Source organism: Prionailurus viverrinus, chromosome D4, assembly GCF_022837055.1.
Source record: "Prionailurus viverrinus isolate Anna chromosome D4, UM_Priviv_1.0, whole genome shotgun sequence".
NCBI classification, from domain to species: domain Eukaryota; kingdom Metazoa; phylum Chordata; class Mammalia; order Carnivora; family Felidae; genus Prionailurus; species Prionailurus viverrinus.
Genome location: NC_062573.1, coordinates 40058250 through 40076846, shown reverse-complemented (window position 1 = coordinate 40076846; position 18597 = coordinate 40058250). Strand labels below are relative to the sequence as shown.

At 37.6% G+C, this 18597-nt stretch overlaps 1 long non-coding RNA gene across 1 annotated transcript in view; it reads left to right on the top strand.

Annotated features, from left to right (window-relative positions):
- Nucleotides 1–4608: 4608 nt before the first annotated feature.
- Nucleotides 4609–18597, top strand: part of LOC125150608 (uncharacterized) — an 83435-nt gene continuing 69446 nt past the window's right edge. The window contains exons 1-2 of the long non-coding RNA XR_007146403.1: nt 4609–4646; nt 6645–6743. This is a non-coding gene — a long non-coding RNA (uncharacterized LOC125150608). The remainder of the gene's footprint in view (nt 4647–6644; nt 6744–18597) is intronic.

Below are 18597 nucleotides of genomic sequence, written 5' to 3'. Positions count from 1 at the left end.
GCACAATTCTTTTTCTTTCAAATTTTTATTTAAACTTTAGTTAGTTGACATAGAGTGCAATATTGGTTTCAGGAGTAGAATTCAGTGATTCATCACTTACATATAACACCCAGTGCTCATCACTTATAGCATAATTCTTAATTGTCACATATCTTTGAAAATGTATAATTGGTCAAAATAAAGCTCAATATTCGGTCATTAGTGAGTTACCTTGTTTTAGAGAACAAATCTCTAAACCACCTCTGTGAAATCTTCTCAGTTTGCCCAGTTCCATTGTGATCCCTTTTCTACTATGCACTTCAATTATTTATTGTCTATATCATTCATTTTATGACTTAGTAATACACTGCTTTGTGATTTTTTTTTTTTGGTTTGTCACATCATTTAACTTGCATTTTATTAACATATGTAGATTAAGTTTCTGCTGTGATAGGAATTGCCTAAAAAACGTTGAACAAGGTGGGGTGCCTGGGTGGCTCAGTCTGTTGAGCGTCTGACTTAGGCTCAGGTCATGATCTCACAGCTCATGAGTTCGAGCCCCGTGTCGGGCTCTGTGCTGACAGCTCGGGGCCTGGAGCCTGCTTCGGATTCTGTGTCTCCCTGTCTCTGCCCCTAACCCCCTAACTCATTCTGTCTGTCTCTCTCAAAAATAAATAAACATTTAAAAAAAAAAAGTTGAGCAAGCAAATGTATGAACATTGTTGTAGACTGTGTCCTCTAAGAGTAGGAACTAACAATACCGTTTACCCATGTGTTTTCAGCAATGAGTACAGTGCAGGCATGTGGAAAGTACTCAGTACCTGTTTGTTGAAGGACTACATGAGTAGATGAAGAGACTAATCCAGAATGAAGGCACAGTTGAATGTATCCACTTGAAAAGTTGATTCATTCGTATCTCAGGAAAGATTAGTCTGTTACACCCAGATACGAATTTCTAATCTAGCAATAGATGCTCTTTGCTAACATATTTAGGCAACCAATCTGATTAATGTCATAATAAAGGGAAATTTGATCCGACCTCACAAATGATAAGGCCTCTTTTAATTTTTCAACCAAGTCTCATATTTTGTATTGGTTTATTTTTCTCTTTTCTGCAAAAATGAAGATAGCAATTCTCCCACCAACACTCACACTCCATTGTCTCTCAAGCTGCAGCTCATAAATTCTGTTATTTTTCTCTGAGAGTTTATATCCTGAGTTTCACCAAACCATCGTATCGTGCCACTTCACTTTATCTCAGGGACATCTGAGAGATGAACTCGAGTTTCTTTTGGTGGAATTGTTAGAAACTTCCTGTACGATATTTCTGCAACAGTTTAAATCAGTTCTTTGGCAGTTCTCTCATTGAGATATGGGGTCCCTGCCCACTCCCCTTGTATCTGGGTGGGCTCGTGACTGCTAAAACCAAGAAAATATGGTGGAAGCGATACTTTATGCCTTGGGTGTTCTGACTTGTGAATAAAAGGCCATGGGTGTTCTGACTTGTATGTTGGAACAATGAGTTTCTGTATGGGAAGCCTGACCACACTGAGGCCACAGGCTGGAGAGGCCATGCATAAATGTGCTCACCTAATCACCTACCTGAGGCCAGCTTTGCAGCCATCCATTCCAAGGTGCTGCATGTGTGTGTGAAAACACCACCTTGAAAGTGGGTCTCCAGCCTCAGCTGTCCTAACTCCAGCTATTTGAATCATTCTCAGCTGAGGCCCAAAATATCAAAGCGCAGAAACAAGCTGTACTCTGAATTTTTGACTCACAGTCTCTGCGAGCATAAGAAGAAAGCTTGTTTTAGGCTCCCAAGTTTTGGGGTGATTTTTGCATGTGAGAATAGTAACTGAAACGATTTCAAGACCAGCTTTTGTATACTGAAAGATATATTTTATTTAAAAAATTATAATCAAACAATGATTGTTATTTGTCCTTTTATAAGTAATATATCATTCTAAATTTAATCTGGGAAACTTCAAATTTACTTTTATTCTCTTCTATTTTAAAGTTTGAAAATCACCAAATGATAAATTCAGTGGCTTGTTTCAGCATATTTTAAGCACATTTGGAAAATATTTTAATGTTTTTTTTTAGCTGCTGCTATTTTTGAGGAGGGTGGGTTGGGAAGAAATATAAGTTACTATAGAGTGCTGCCTCTATTTTAACTGTACCTGGAGTTATCACTATGGAGGCCTGACTTAGCTCAGAGTTCCCTGAAGGCATTGTTCCCAGCTTGGGTCATTTTTCCACTGGACTTGCTTCTGGCATATGTTAACATATATGACAAAATAAAAGGTTTACATTGTCAAATAGTTGGGAAATATTGCATCCTATATGCTCTTCTTAGAGAGTCATAATGAACATTAGTATATTGAATAATCTGAGAGGTCTTAACATAAGGAAATCTGTTCAATTCTATTTAAACGAGTGTTTCTAAACTCTTCTGACCACCCTCAGGTCATTTGACCACAGAGCCCTTTTATAGAATACATCTATAATGTTGGTGTTTTCCATTAGCACTTTAGAAAATGTGGATTGATCTAGATGGATTCATTATTAGTAAATATTCAAAGAGTTTGCTTCATTTTTTTCCTTTCATATAAGTCTTCAAGTGTAGGAAGTACATGAGAACATAAATGCTGGCCTTTAGAACTCCAAAGAATGAATGAGTAATAAATGTGAAGGCAAATATTGAAGGAAGTAGGATCAGAAGGAAAGGCACTAACATGGGGCACCTGGGTGGCTCAGTTGGTTGAGCAACTGACCAGCTCAGGTCATGATCTCATGGTTTGTGAGTTCAAGGCCCACGTTGGGCTGTGTGCTGACAGCTCAGAGCCTGGAGCCTGCTTCAGATTCTGTGTCTCCCTCTCTCTCTCTGTACCTCCCCCACTCATCCTGTCTCTCTCTGTCTCAGAAATAAATAAACATTAAGAAAGAAAGGCACTAACACCAATTAAAAGCTATTGTAAATAACCTAGCTCTGTTATTATTAACTAGCATCCTCTTCCCCAGCTCCATTCCTCCTACTTGATTCCAGACTTTTTCTCGGAATTTCCAGGAGAAGCACAAAAAATGTTGTTTGAAATAGGCATGTTTAACATTAAGGTAATTTAAATTTGTCTTTAGTTGTACTATTTAGCTCTCTTGAATTTTCAAATAATAGCAGAAGAGGGTGTGAGCATGAATATTAAGCAGGTGAGAGCTCCAGGACTAGGTAGAAGAAAACATTGACAACTTTGGACAGTGAGGTAACAGCTTGGTATCCCAGTCTAGTTGGGGAGTGGTATATTCTTGTCAATCAAGTTTGCAGTTATTTCATTTTTTAAAATGTTTGCTTATTTTTAGAGAGGAAGGGAGAGAGGGAGAGGGAGAGGGAGAAAGAGAGAAAGTGAATGAGCAGGGTAGAGACAGAGAGAGAATCCCAAGCAGGCTCCACGCTGTCAGCATGGAGCCTGATACAAGGTTCAGTTTTCCAACTCTGGGATCATGACCTGAGCTGAAACGAAGAGTTGGATGCTCAACCGACTGAGCCACCCAGTTGCCCCCCGGTTATTTCATTTTTGACAGTGAAATTGATATTACTGTTTAGGTGTGAGGGTTGAACTGTAGAATGCTCTGGATTGATTTTTCAAGAGGTATATACGTTTTTAGAAAAGCAGCACTTTAACAGCTACAAATCTTTAATAGAGTTGCTAGACCATCAACTAACATGTCAACACACCTTGAAAGAGGCTTCATCAAATGCAAAGGTGAAGTTCTGTCAGATGTTGTTAGCAGAACAGAATAAACTCATAGGAAGAAGGAAGTATTTCTTCTAAATACCCTGGTGTTATAAAACACAATGCTTCGAAAGTCCTCAAGAAGGTGTTTCAAATAGGACGTCTGGGTGCAAATGTGAGAGATTGAAAAGGCAATAAAGTAAATGAAAGCACTTCTCAAAAGATTTAACTAGGGAGTGGCAAAAATGCCAAAGTGAAGCTTTGTTTAGTAATGTGAAAAAACAAAAACAACCCAAAAACCCAAACTCTACTTCCTTTAAACGGAATCAACTGTGGATTCCATGAGGTGAGAAAGAAATGAAAGATAACACTTCACAGACTTGGAGAAATAATATAAATACTATTAATACTAACTTAAATTGGGTCAGAAACTGCTTTTATTAGATAGTTTCTGACAAAAATGGGTTATGTGGTCAAAGAAGTTCAGGAAAGTTATGTCAAAAAATGTTGGAGATCTTTTTACTCTAAGTTTTCTGGGGCTTTAATATACTAACATGCATTATGAATCATTCTGATATGCATCTATGGTACAGTGTTTCCAAAATTCACTTGACTACAGAATTTTCTTTTTTGTAAGAGATAATCTCTTTGGCACTTGGGCTCCAAGGGAGCAAACCTTGGGAACACATATTTAGCCCTTCTGTTTGATAAAGCTCTTGTTGACCTATATGATGAGACTAGTTGGTACATGGTCTGTAGGCATCTCATGGTTCCCCCTTGGTGTATTCATAGTTGTAATCATTACGACCAGTTTAAGTGGTGCTTGTGCCTTTTCCTGGATTAAATCACTGTTTTAATGTTTGTTTGTTTGTTTGTTTATTTATTTATTTAAACAGGGATTATTACCTTTTGTAGAGGAGAAAAATGGAATGAAAAAAGGTGAGTAGACTCTCTGGAAGTCATGTGATATATGTTACTGTATTAGAATTTGAAATTTATACTTCTTCCCTGTTTGCTGAGTGTTATCTTCTAGATTTTTTTATTTTTTAATTTAATTTTATGTTAATTCCAGTGTAGTTAGCGTTGGTTTCACGTGTACAATATAGTGTTTAAACAATTCCATATATTACTCAGTGCCCATCATTGTAAGTGAACTCTTAATCCCCTTCACCTATTTCATCCATCCCCCCCCAACCTGTCTCCCCTTTGGTAACCGTCTGCTTGTGCTTTAAGTTAAGGGTCTGTTTTTTGGTTTGTTTCTCTCTCTTTTTTTTTTTCTTTGTTCATTTGTTTGGTCTCTTAAATTCCAAAGTGAAATCATATAGTCTTTGTTTTTCTCTGGTATATACTTCACTTAGCACTATACTCTCTAGCTCTGTTTGTGTTGTTCAAAATGGCAAGATTTCATCCTTTTTAAGGGCTGAATAATATTTCATTGTGTGTATATATGTATGTGTATACACACACACACACACACACACACACACAGCTTCTTGTATGCATTCATCTATTGATGGACACTTGGGTTGCTTCCATATTCTGGCTATTGTAAATAATGCTGGAATAAACACAGGGGTGCATGTATCCCTTTGAGTTAGTGTTTTCATATTCTTTGGGTAGACACCCAGTAGTGCTGTTACTGGATCATATGGTAGTTCCGTTTTTAATTTTTTGAGGGACCTCTGCATTGTCTTCCACAGTGGCTACACAGGAACCCCCGTGCACTGTTGGTAGGAATGCAGAGTGGTGCAGCCGTGGTTACTTTCCAGATTAAAAAACGAAACAAAACAAAACTGTGTCTGGTTAACAAGTCCTGGCCTGGCTGAGTCCCTCTTCTCTGAATGGGACTCTGGTTTGACTTGAATTTTGAGAAAAAGGTCTGAAGTTTCTGATGAAAGGCTGTATGTATCTCCAATAGGGTTTACTCTTTGGATAGTAGGGATTGTGGTAGAGAATAACAGGAAAGGAAGGGAAAAACCTGTTCCCAGTTAATAAAGAAGACTTTTTAAAAGTGAAAGTAGCCTTTGCAACTTGAATAATCATGCAAAGGTGATTCCTAAAAATGAATATATTTTGAAGGATTTTAGAGAAACTTTGTTTCTGATGCAGAATTATTCAAAAGATGGTTAGAAACTTGGATGTGGAACTTGGGAGGACAGACTGGCTGGAAATAGCCTAGTCATCTTCTTACATTTGAAGATGAGGGAACAGCTATTGTTATATTAATAGTTCTCAAGTTAGAGCTCTCTCTCTGTCGCTTACTTTCTCATACTTCTCTATATTTTTTCACACTTCTACTGCTTTCTTTTTCTCTTGTATAAATCCATCTTTGTGAATCAGATATTCAATGATGGGGCGCCAATGGGAATATCTAATTTTGTGGCCCATTTGTAGGGAGCTAGTATTTTCTGGTAGGAGCCTTCTTTGCCCAAGGCGTGATTTTACTGTGATCATGGTGCGGAGGTCTGTTTATTTGTTTGCTTATTTTTTCAAAATCAAGTGTCATTATTTTATTCACGTGATTTCCTACATTTAATGTTTTGAATTCCCCTAAATAGTTCTTTGCATGTGGACAAGGCCTATTAAGGTATGGAAGTAGATTGATTTATCTGAAAACTGGCCGGTTTCCACAACACATGTACACCCTCTATTCCTAATTTGTGGAAATTATATGTTGAGAGCGAATGGTAGGTGTCCTGATAGAAGTTTGAAGGCGGGCACAAAAGGGAAGAGAAACTTTAATTTTCTAAAGTCACTCTTTGTGAGGAAAGAATGCAATAGCTTTTAGGAGTATCCCCTCCTGGGTTTGGTTATTTACTTTTTCTGTTCATGCTCTAGTAGAGTGAGCTCTTCACGCTGGAAAACTCAGGCAATATATTGTCTTCAAAACAAGCAAACAAAAGGTTAGCTCACCACTTCTTGCTCTTTCCTGTTTAGGAGGAGATTTTCCCTTGGGCAATTCCCTGGCAATTATGTAGATCTTCTGTGAGCCAATGAAATGTCTTCTGTGAGATATCAATGGTTCTCTGGGAATAGGTGAGCATTAACTTAGATGGCTATGAATATAGTTAGAAACAAAACTGAACCCTCCCTTCCTAGTGTAAAGCTATGGAAACTTAAAGAGAAAAATTCCAGTTTCTCAGAAATTAGATTTCTAGGTGGATTTTCTTCATAGCACCTCTCGCATTTTCCTCCTTATTTGCTTGCTGGCTTATGGGTTTATTCCATCCCATCCGCATATACACAGGAAGTTAAGATACACGTGTACTATTGCATTCTCAGTGTCTAAAATAGTGCTAGGCACACAGTAGGTTTTCAATAAATACTTGCCGAATGAATGAGTGGATTAGTAAATAAACACGTCTTCATTTTAAGGGGAAGAAACTGAGTCTGCTGAGGTTAAGTGATTAACCAAAGGTCATATAGCAAGCTCAAAGCAAAACTGCTTAAAACTGAATGCTGTCTCCATATTCTCAGACCAGTACAGGATGTTGGATGTTTTCCATTTTATCTATTATAACTGCATATGTTTACACAAAAAAAAGCATTTAGAAATTCAGACTGGATTATATGCCAGACCTAGGATAAGTCATGTCTGATGACGAATCCTTTAATAACCCATTGACACTGCACTTTTTGTAATGTGACAGTGCAATTTTTGAGTTGTCTGAGATTTTTCCTCATGCTTCAGTGTATTGAATAAACCTTGTAAATATGAAACTTGTATTCATCTTCCATTATGTGGAGTTCTAGGTACATTCTTCCATTAGATGATCTGATAACAGAATTATAATACTGATTTAAGAAATAAATGTATGTTATTATTCCTGAATTATTTATGGTTTTGAATCTATAACATAAATTTCATTTGTGTATTAATATTTTTCTCAGATAGTTATATTTTTACTTTAAATTGATTAATTTTACATTTTCCTTTTATACTTTAGTACCAAAACATAGTTGATTTTAGTGGACTAAATTAACTATTTACATTATTTCTATTCTTTCTCTCTTCCTTTCTTTTTGCCTTCCTTTTTTCCTTCCTCCCTTCCTTCTCATCCTTCTACCCTTCCTTCCTCCCTCTTTTCCTTCCTTCTTTCCTTTTTTTATGACCCAGAAGTTCTGTACCTGTTGGAAGATTGGCAATGCCCTGTTCTTGACCTGCGATGGTTACATAGGAGTTAGTAATTACACTAATATTTATAAACTGTATCATGACTGTGTCCTATACACTGTTCTGCACGCATATTTCATAAAAATTTAAAAAAAGCAAAGTCATATATTTCATATGCTTTTAAGTTTACAATGGATTTCAGTTTGGTCATGGGAACATATGTATATGTTATGATTTCTAATTCTCAGAAATCTGTGAAAGTTTCAGGGTGTGGAACTTTCTATTTTTGTTCCACCTTATGAACGAGCCTCTAAACACAGTGCTCGTAAGTGACTTACTCCACTTAAAATCTACTTTGATTAGACATGTAATGAATTATATAAAGAACATAAAAGATAAGAACTTCCTGTTTAATAATAAAATAATTTTATTTTTTATTGTTCTGGCATAAGTAACCAAGTAAATTTTTGTAAAATTCCCAATGTGCAAGGTAACAGTATTTTCAAGCCTTTTGCTTCCAGTATCCGTACTTTACACATAAAGACATATACTTAAGGCCTTCATACAGCATTTGTTGGATGAACATATCTTTGACAAACTTTTGTTCTTTTACTCCTTTGGGCAAATATATTTATCACATATTTCCCCGGCATAATGTAATTTTGTTTTGTCTTTTTCTGTCAACAGATAATTAAAAGCATTTTTTTTGTTTACAAATTTAATTGCATATTTATTGCTTTCTAGGTATTCATGGATTCCAAGTACAAACACGACGAGCTTATCTTGTGCAGATAAAAACTAATACTTTAAATAAATTTAAAAACCTCCTATCATTATATAATATAGCATTTGTAACATCCAGTGAAAGACAACATGCCGTGTTCACTTATATCATTTTATTTCCCACATGACAGGATATTTTTGCATAAATATAGCTGTGCCCACAAATAAAATTTTGAGTTCTGATCCTTTGAATTTAGGACTGAAGAAGGATTTCCCCAAGACCTTTTTAATATTAATTCTTCTTAGAATAAAAGAAAGTGAGGATCATGAAAAAAGTTAGAGAGTATTTGGTTCAGAATGTAGTCTTTTGTTCATATATACAACAGTAGATGTTGCTTCTTTGTTGTACAATAATTAAACTTTAGTGGGGGAAAAAAAAGAACCAAAAGGCAGGATACAGCTACTAATGAGCTAGTGTTGGGAGTAAATCAGCCACTTGGGAATGAATTCCCACTTCGGAAAACACAACCTGAAGGAACATATTCACGCTGATTCTTGATGACAGAAGCAAGGGAATAAAATTTATATAAAGAACGAATTCTGATTATATCATTGGGATTGCATTTGTGCAGGTTGCTTTGAGACTCACAGCAATGCTTTGTCTTTCCCCTTAACAAACAAGATTTGAAATCGGGAGCTACTGGGTAGTGGTCCCAGTATTCTTTCCCCTCTACCAAACTTTCTCTCATTGTGCTATTATTCGGGTTATGCCTATGGATTGGCACAGATATTTAACTTCAGATAAAAGACAGGACAATTTGAGAAAATTATTCTTTAAATTGCCTGATATTCACTTGGTCTCCTAAAATCTTCAAAGTTCCCTGCCAGAAGGTTAGAGATATAAAGAAATGTAAAGATCACAGGCCTTGAGCACAGTGTGCAGCACATTCTTATTTGTTGATGGAATGAATGATGAGTATATATGAAAGAAGGAAGGAAGGAAGGGTGGACAAGAAATTGGAAAAAATGTAAATGACTGTTATAAGTTGAAGTTAAGTGGGTGCTGTAAGAGTAAGCCATTCCTAGTTTCGTGGAAGGTTAAGAAGAGAGAGAATTAACATACAGTTGGGAGAAACACAGGAGAATTTATGGAGTAGTAGGTCAAATGTGAGATGAATTTTGAGGGATTACAATCAAGACATATTGCATGGAGGAGTTGGTAGTTGAGGTAAGTGGAATGAAAGTTGAAAATAATGTTGGGCTTATTTTGTTGTTGTTCTTTTTTCCAGTTTGAATGAGAACCATGAATCAACCTGAACTTGGATACTCTTTATTTGGAAAGTAGGGCGTTTTAAGTGAAATCACCCTTCCCTAGCAAGGGCAGGGTTTTGTTATCGATCTTATCTTCATTATTAATGCAAATTAATATTGTAAGACTTTGACACTTTACATGAAATGGTGCCTAGCATTTAGTAAGTGCTTTGTGTTTGTCAACTCAGCTGATTCTATCTCAAGTTAGTTACAGAAAACAATGAACCAACTGATCCTACTTGTCTGGTTCCTCTCTTTATCACCTTTACTGGCTTTTCCCAAGGCTCAGTTCTTGGACTGCTTCCATTCTATGTCTGAACTGACTATTGGGATCATCCAGTCTCATGGCTTTAAATACCATCTATACACTGACTAGTCACAAATGTACAGCTCTAGCCCTGAACTGTCCCATGAACTCCAAGTTCTTACAGGTACTACTTATGTTACATCTTCTGTCAGATATCTAACAGTCATTTCAAACGTGACATATCCAAAACTGGATTTCTCAGTGTGCTCCTGCCAGGTTCCTTACTTCATCTAATGCCACCCAGATCCTCCAGTTGCTCAAATCAAAGACCTCGGAGTTCCTTTCTTTTATACCCCACAACCAATCCATGAGCAAATCTGTTGCCTCTATATTCACAACACATTCAGAATCTGACCATTTCTCTTGATCTCCGTCACCGCCACTCTGGCTCATTCTACTACCATCTCTCCCGTGGGTCACTGTAGTATCTTCTTACACGGTTGTCCTGTTTGCACACTTCTTTCAGTTTGCACAGGAAGAATCTTCTCTGTAATGATCCTGCTAAAATGTGTATCAGATCATGTCACTCTTCTGCTTAAAACCCTCCAAGGGCTCCCATATCACTGTGAAAGTCCTACAAACCCTCGTACTATCTGTCCTCATTCTCTCATTTATTTCCTTATTCGTTCCATTCAGGACCTACTGCCTCCTCGTTGTGCCTAAGAAGGAGGCTAAGTGCTTTCCTGTCTGAGGACCTTGGCACTTGCTGTTGCTTTTCCATGTAAAATGCTTTCTTCATTTCCTCCGGGCCTGTGCATAAATGCCTGCCTCTCAGTGAGACTTTCTCGGACTATACTGTTTAAAATTGAAGCCCTGAATATTCCCTATCTCCTTTAACTTTTCTTTGTATCCCTTATTGCCATCTAATATACTTATTTTAATCAGCTATTGTACTTATTATCTACTCTTTGTAAAGAAGTACACTTTTGCCACAGCTCTATTCGTATTGCCTAGTAGATACACAATAAATGTTTGTCAAAAAGTGAATTGTAGACATTATGTTAACCAGAGGTTTTGTAGGTTTATATTCTCATACTTGCTGGTGTTATAGTTTCATTTTAACAGTTCTGCATTTATCAATTTGGTGGACTTGGACAGAGGGGTTATTTGGATTACTATGAGTCTCTGACAGTCGTGGGCTGTAGATTGCTTACACAGGTTCTCCAGAGCTGATTATACGCATCTTGTGGCAACTCTGCATTTGGTGCTATCATGTTGGTAGCCAGGTGGAAGTCTTTACATCTTAGAAATTGGCAAATGTTACAGATCATGACTTCTTTTTCCTCGTAGATTGGGTTTTTAAATATTTTAATGCACCCCTGGTTGTTGGATAGTGTGTAGAAGGGTTAAGGAAGGTGATTTGATAGTGAAGATACCTAACCCATTCAGCCACAGACCGTAGCAGGTCCTTTGCTGTATAAAGCTCTAGGATTTTATTTAGTCATTCATGATTAAGGGACTCAGTGCTATGAAAGGGAGACACACCAGGAGAACCTGCATTGTAGGAGAAAATCAGTAGTCATGATATGGAAAGGAGTATAAGAAGCATTGGTAGTTATTTGAAGCAGTCAGTACATTCCTGACTATGTTCAGGGAATGGTTGCATGATAGAGGTATAGGATCTACATCATTAATAATGGAGGAGTGATGGTAGCTAAATAGTGACAGGATCCCAGCCATAATGGGTTAGAGGTGAGGAAATAGTTCCGTTCCTAATGGGGAACTGGAAATCTAGACAGGGACATTATACACACAATATTAGTCAGGGATGGAGTACTATCTGTAGCATGGTATCTCAGGGAGACTAATAAGTTAACACCCATTATTAACTTTTTCACTCTTCATTTTTTATTCAGCCCTTAGAGCAATGGTTCTGAAGTTGGAGAATACCTCAGCGTGACCCGAAGAACTTGTTAAAACACAGATTACTGGGTTTCATCCTATAGTTTTTGGTTGAGTAGATCTGGGGAAAGTCCTGAGAATATGTATGTCTAACAAGATTTCAGAAGACATTTCATGTCTAGAAATCTCACTTAGATGACCACTGATTTAAAGGAAAAGCAAGGGGCACGCAGGGAACGTAGAGACTGACAACTAACAGTGGCAATGTCCAGCCTCCCTAACATGGTTCTGAGCAAGTCAACCATAGTCCTGAACTTGTTCACCCGGACAGTCCAGCAATTATCCAGGTCCTTACTCTTTGGCAGGCAGTTAGATTCCCTGATGATCTTACTCTTCCTTCCTCAGAAGGTGGCTCATTCCTAACAATGTAATATAGTACTCTTCTTCAGAAGAGTTCTGATTAATCAGTTTTCTCATCACATTTCCAGTAATAGCAATACTTCTTATAATATTTTATTGTCCCTGACTGGCAAGTTCCTTGGTTTAGCTCTGAATCACATGATGATAAAGCAATATAGTCTCAGCAATGATTAAGATGCCATTCTCATCCCCAGCATGGTGGAAACCAGGTGTGTTAGAAACAAGACTAATTCAAGGCTCTGCTAGTTAGGCAGTTGACCTTATTACACATCTACATTTTCAGAGTGTGTGTGTGTGTGTGTGTGTGTGTGTGTGTGTGTGTGTGTATGAGAGAGAGAGAGAGAGAGAGAGAGAGCAAGAGGTCAAATGAGAGGTCAGATGTGGGTGTCTGCAACTGAATCTACCGGTAGAAGAAAGTACTAGAACCTCCCAATTATAGTCAGAAAAAATTAGGAAAATAGAGCCTCCTACAAATATTCTATTTGTTTATTGTTATAAAGTTAGAGTCATCTAATTGTTATACAAATATATTAACATCTTCTATGCAGATGATGTACTGATACAACTTACTTGCTAATGACACATTTCATTTACTTATTTATTTTCCCCCATGTTCTCTTATATAATTTAATTTAGTTTCTTCAAATTATTTTTTAAATTAAATTATAGTTGACACACATGTTATGCTCATTTCATATGCACAACATAGTGGTTCAACACATATTTTAAAAACCTGTTCATTGAAAAAAATCCCTAACGGACTTCTTTGAACCTCACTCAATGAATGAAAGATGCACTAGTTGAACCTGAAAGCCTTTGTTTGGATAAAGATGGTATTTTGAGGCAGAAAATTAAATTTCTTTCAGAAGTATCTTAACATGTTGAATTTCTATTAATTTAGATAGACTTTTCTAATTAATCCAAATTGTGGAAATTTGGGTATGGGTACCGATTTTCTCTCTTCACTAATCTTTTGGTCTTCCAAGCTCTATTAGGTGAGATAATAATTAGAAGCTTAGTGGAAAATGGCATTTAAGAAGAAATATAAAGGTGAGGAAGATGTTTGCATCACATCCTGAAGCTTGCCTAGTTTTCATTTGTTAGTTCTTGGCTTTCCAGTTTATTATTATATAAGTAGATTTGCACTCCATTAGTGATTCTTTGCCCTAACTACACTTTGGAAGCACCCTTTGAGAATAGTAATTTCTCAGTTCCACCCCTAGATCTTCTAGTTTAATTGGTCTAGGATGGGGTCGGGAATTGGAAATTTTTGAAAGCTCCCTAGATGATTTTAATGTGCAGCCAGGTTGAGGACCATTGCATGAGAGAAAAACAAAAATCATGATGGCTTAGAATAACTGAACAAATACCTTTTGACAGGATTTTAAGACCAGAGGCTGAATCTAATGATTCTATAGTGATGTACATTTCACTTATGCTCTTAAACATAAAAAAAAACATATTTAAACCCATTATGGTCGTGTGACATGACTAAGAGCAAAGATGCTGTACACAATCTACAGATGAAAATGGTGAGACTTTATATTTTGTACATTTCATTGGGTACTTAATTTTCAGAAGATTTGTGTTGGGTTATGTGTTGCTAAACATTAGACTGGAAATTTTCAGTTTCATAGCAAGAAGAAGCTACATCTGCATATTTGATTAAATGCTTTCCTTTTCATATAAAAATTTGATCGTCAATGGATACAACCTTAGCTTGTGTTTTCATCTTATTTTGCAGCCAGTATTAGCTTTAAATAATTTCAGGCACAGTTTGCTTTTATTATCCTTGTTTATTTTGACTTATTCATCACATTCAGGATGTTTACAGTGCATTCCTAACTTTGGGGTCATTATTAAGCTTAGAAGTGACATTAACCTTCCCAGAGAGAATTCTCGACACAGGAAGGCTGACAGCCTGATCCTCTAATATGAAATCACAGGTTTGAAAGGTGAGGAAATTGACCTTGAAATCTTCTTTTTGCCACCTACTGGACTCTGAGCAGTCAAAGTCATTCTGACTGAAGGGCAAGCTGGGCTATTTGCTCTCTGCCTTTTACTACACTTTTTTTGTGGCAGACCAAACCTTTATTAGAAGACTATTGAAAATTCCATAAGCCCAGCTGTCAGAAAGATTTCTTTGTGGTAGCATATAAGCACAGTAGTCTCTAGGCATGGAGAGTGCTTTCATAGCACAGCTCACATCTTCAGAACAAACATGTGTCAGAGTCGGGATTTGAACTCAAAGTTACTGACTCCCAGACTTGTGCTCAGACTGGCAGGTCCTGCTGCTACTCAGATGTTTGCTATTGTAGAACTGAGCTGAGCAGCAAAGAAAAAGCATAGCCTGTGAAATAGCATGGCTGTTTCACAGCTGCAAATATGTGGCCCAGGAGCTTGATGCTTCCGCCAATGATAAGCGAATAAAAAGAAAACCATCAGTTGTCATTTTAATAGATACATTGATGAAAGAGTGGAAATGTGGAAAGAATACAGTGGAATACTTACTCAAGCAGGTTTTCTCTTGACTTTCAAATGACAAGAGGGATTTTTCAGAAACCACAGTTGAGAACTTTAGATCCTGGAGTAGGAATATTCAATATTCACTGGAGAGAAAGTGTGACCATCTTTCAAGGGAGAGTTCTTGTGGGGTACTCTGTGGAAACGCCTTTGTTTCCATTATTCTTTCCAGCATGGATGGGTATTTGCAAAACGGGCAGAGGCTTTGTTTTTTTTCTGGGTCTGATTAATCTCTCTATCCACTGCAAGTATAACCAGGGATATGATTAGCTAAAAATGGGTCCCAGTTCAACCAGTCCAAGTATAATGTGAGCTCTGCATTATACTTGAAAACCATTTAGACAATTGTTGCTAACCCTACTCTCATCAAAACAGAAAGTTAATAAAAAAAAAAAGTTCTTCATGAGAGCATTTGAAAAAAACAATTACATTTCCTCCTCCCCCCACCCCAAAGCTTTCCATAATTAACTGCAAATTCAACAATTCCAAGTGTCCACCATGCCTTGTTAAAGGAGATAGGGTTTTTTACAGGATCACCATCCTAGGATTCTGGAGACTTCTCGGAGGATGCTTATGCATTATACAAATCTATGCTTCGGATAATTCTCCATTCCATTCAGGAGTCATGTCTTCTACAAATCTGCAATTTCTGGGTGACAGATTTCCCTTAGGCTAATATGTTTTCCATATGTAGAGACATGGATACTTTCCATTAATTTCAGTGATCGCTGCAACTAAGTTAACTTTAAGTGAAAAGTTAGTAAACTATAAGAGGTAACAAGAAAAGTATTATTTACAGCTTATATATAATATGCATCTGAACACACATGAACATATATTGAGTATGTTAATATATACATACATACTTAATAGCTCTGCTACTTTAATTCTAGCTCCTTTGGGCATTCTTTCACCAGGTACTGACTGAGGGAATCTGTTAGTAATGTGGGTAGCCCTTTGAAGGGGAGATTACAGAGGAGCAGATGGGTACGTTTGGTTAGAAATGTGTGATTCTAACATGATTTGGCATATGTTGGGAAGATGCCCCTTCTTTCTCTTTTAAAGAATGTTTATCTGAGAGAGAGAGAGAGAGAGAGAGAGAGAGAGAGAGAGAGTGTGTGTGTGTGTGTGTGTGTGTGTGTGTGTGTGCATGCAAGAGCAGGGAAGGGGCAGAGAGAGAAGAAACAGAGGATTCGAAGTGGGTTCTGCGCTGAGAGCCAAATGCAGGGCTTGAACTCACGAACTGTGAGAACATGACCTGCGCCAAAGTCGGATGCTCAACTGACTGAGCCACCCAGGCACTCCGGTAAGATGCCACTTAGAATCATGGTATATGTAGCTGGAAATCATCGTAGAGCGCTTGCAGTGCAAACATCCTGTCTGCAGGTGAGAGACCGAGGCTCAGAAAGCTAAGTGCCTTGTTTTAGAGCACTGAAGTGAGTTAGAAGCCTAGAGAGGCCTAGAAGCTAGAGAACCCCTAAGACAAGGTTACGAATGCCTTGCCTTCTCTCTCTGAAAGGTATGGGCAAGTTAGGGAATTGTTAATTTGTTGTAAAATGACACCACGAAGCAAATATGTTGGTGAATTGCATAAACCAGGGATACCTATAAAGAAAATCATAAAGTAGTATTTTCCCATGGCCTGTCATTCATTCTCCTTCCCTCTTTTCCTATTTCATCCCACCTCAGTGTGCAGGAGCTCATGCTCACTGTCAGATTCTGGTTCCATAAATACTCTGACTGTTGTCAACCTCAGGCTCACCATTTTGGCTGTGTCCCAAGACTCATAACTTCCTGTTACTCTTTTTTTATTTTTATTTTATTATTTATTTATTTATTTATTTATTTATAATTTTTTAATGTTTATTTTTGAGAGAGAGACAGAGAGAGACAGAGCATGAGTGGGGGAGGGGCAGAGAGCGAGGGAGACACAGAATCTGAAGCAGGCTCCAGGCTCTGAGCTGTCAGCACAGAGCCCAACTCGGGGCTAAAACTCACAAACCATGAGGTCATGACCTGAGCCGAAGCCGGTCGCCCAACTGACTGAGCCACTCAGGCGTCCCAGTGTTACTCTTAATTCGCAAGTACTGTCTTCTTGTTGTTGATATGGTTTTTTTTTAAGTTATTCAGGAATTCTGTGATCTTCTTAGGATAGTGTGAAGATATTCTAGGTATAAAAGATAAGCAACCATTTACTGAATTACCTTCCAGTGGAAGGTGTAGGTGCGTGTGCATACACACGCACAAGTGTGCTGTATGGTTTCATGTGCATGTAATTCACCCAGAGATCGTCTTAAAATGCGGGCTCTGATTCAGCAAGTCCGGGTGAAACCTGAGATTCCACATTTCTACGTTGTCTTAGGTGATGCTGCTGGTTCATTGGCCACACTCTGGGCAACAAGACAATTGCTATAATATTTAAAATATTTGCATTTTAATAGAGGACATTTAATATTTTAACCTATAAAGTGACTTAACATGGGAATTTCATGCAAGTGTGTTTTTGACAATCCTTGTATCACAACATACAGTCAGGTGGTTATTGCCTCTGCACGAGGTCCATTCTGTTAACCTTCACTGAGGTCTTTACATAAAAGAGAGTCCAGAAGGTCAAACAAATTATCCCTCACTGATCACAAGTTTCAACCATCAGCAATTTCCTCTTCCCATTTATGTATTCATAAATACATTAAGAGCTTCCCATGTACAAGGTGCCAATTTTGTTTATTTGCCTTTAAAAGGAAAAGATACCTTTATTGACTATTCTTTATGTTTTAGTTGATAAAAGCAGTAAGTAGGTTTTCATTTTAATTTGGGAGGAAATTAGTTTTCTTCTTCTTGCTCCAGCCCCCATGGTGGTCCATTTCTTTCACATCTACTTTGTACTCTGTTTTTTTCTCTCCATAATTGCCTTCTCAAAACCAGTTAGAATTTGTCTTCCTCTCTAAATGTTATACAGTGTGCCTAGCAGCATGGCTCAATTTTGTTCCAGCATCCATTATGGTGACCTCATATATTTATATGTTCAGAGAAGTCTTGATGAATAAATATACACTTAAATGTTCATGGCATTTAATTGCCCTGGCTCTTTGAGGTAACCCGTCTCCATGCTGGTTTTCATTGACATAAGGATGATACTTGTGGGTTTTGGTTTCCCTCTGTAGACTCTGGTGATGTAGTTATTCTCTATTCTTTATGTATTTGTGTATTTTTCAGTCAAATGGCAACACTATTTTTATAAATAATATCTCTAATCTTACCAGTCCTACCTGTGATTTTGCAAATATCCTCTTTGGGGCATGCCTAAAGTAGAATAATCTTATATACATGCGTTTCTCCATGTATCTTTGTGTCCTGAGGCAACTAGGAAAGATAAGTAGGTGGTTCAGATTAATAATTCTTTCAGGTGGTGTGGGAGCTGCTCAGTAAACAGAGATTATGCTCCGTTTATGCTTAAAACTTTCAGTGGCTGTTACGATGCTCTTACGATGAAGTTGAAAAAGCTTGAATGAAAGCTGGATCCCCCAGCCTCATTAAGCATGCCAGACTCCCTCAAGCGCTGTCTGTTTTAGCTTTGCCTCCTCCTTCTTTTTAGTCCTCCTCTCTCACTCTTCTTACCACAGGGCCTTTGTGTGTGCAGTTCCACTGCC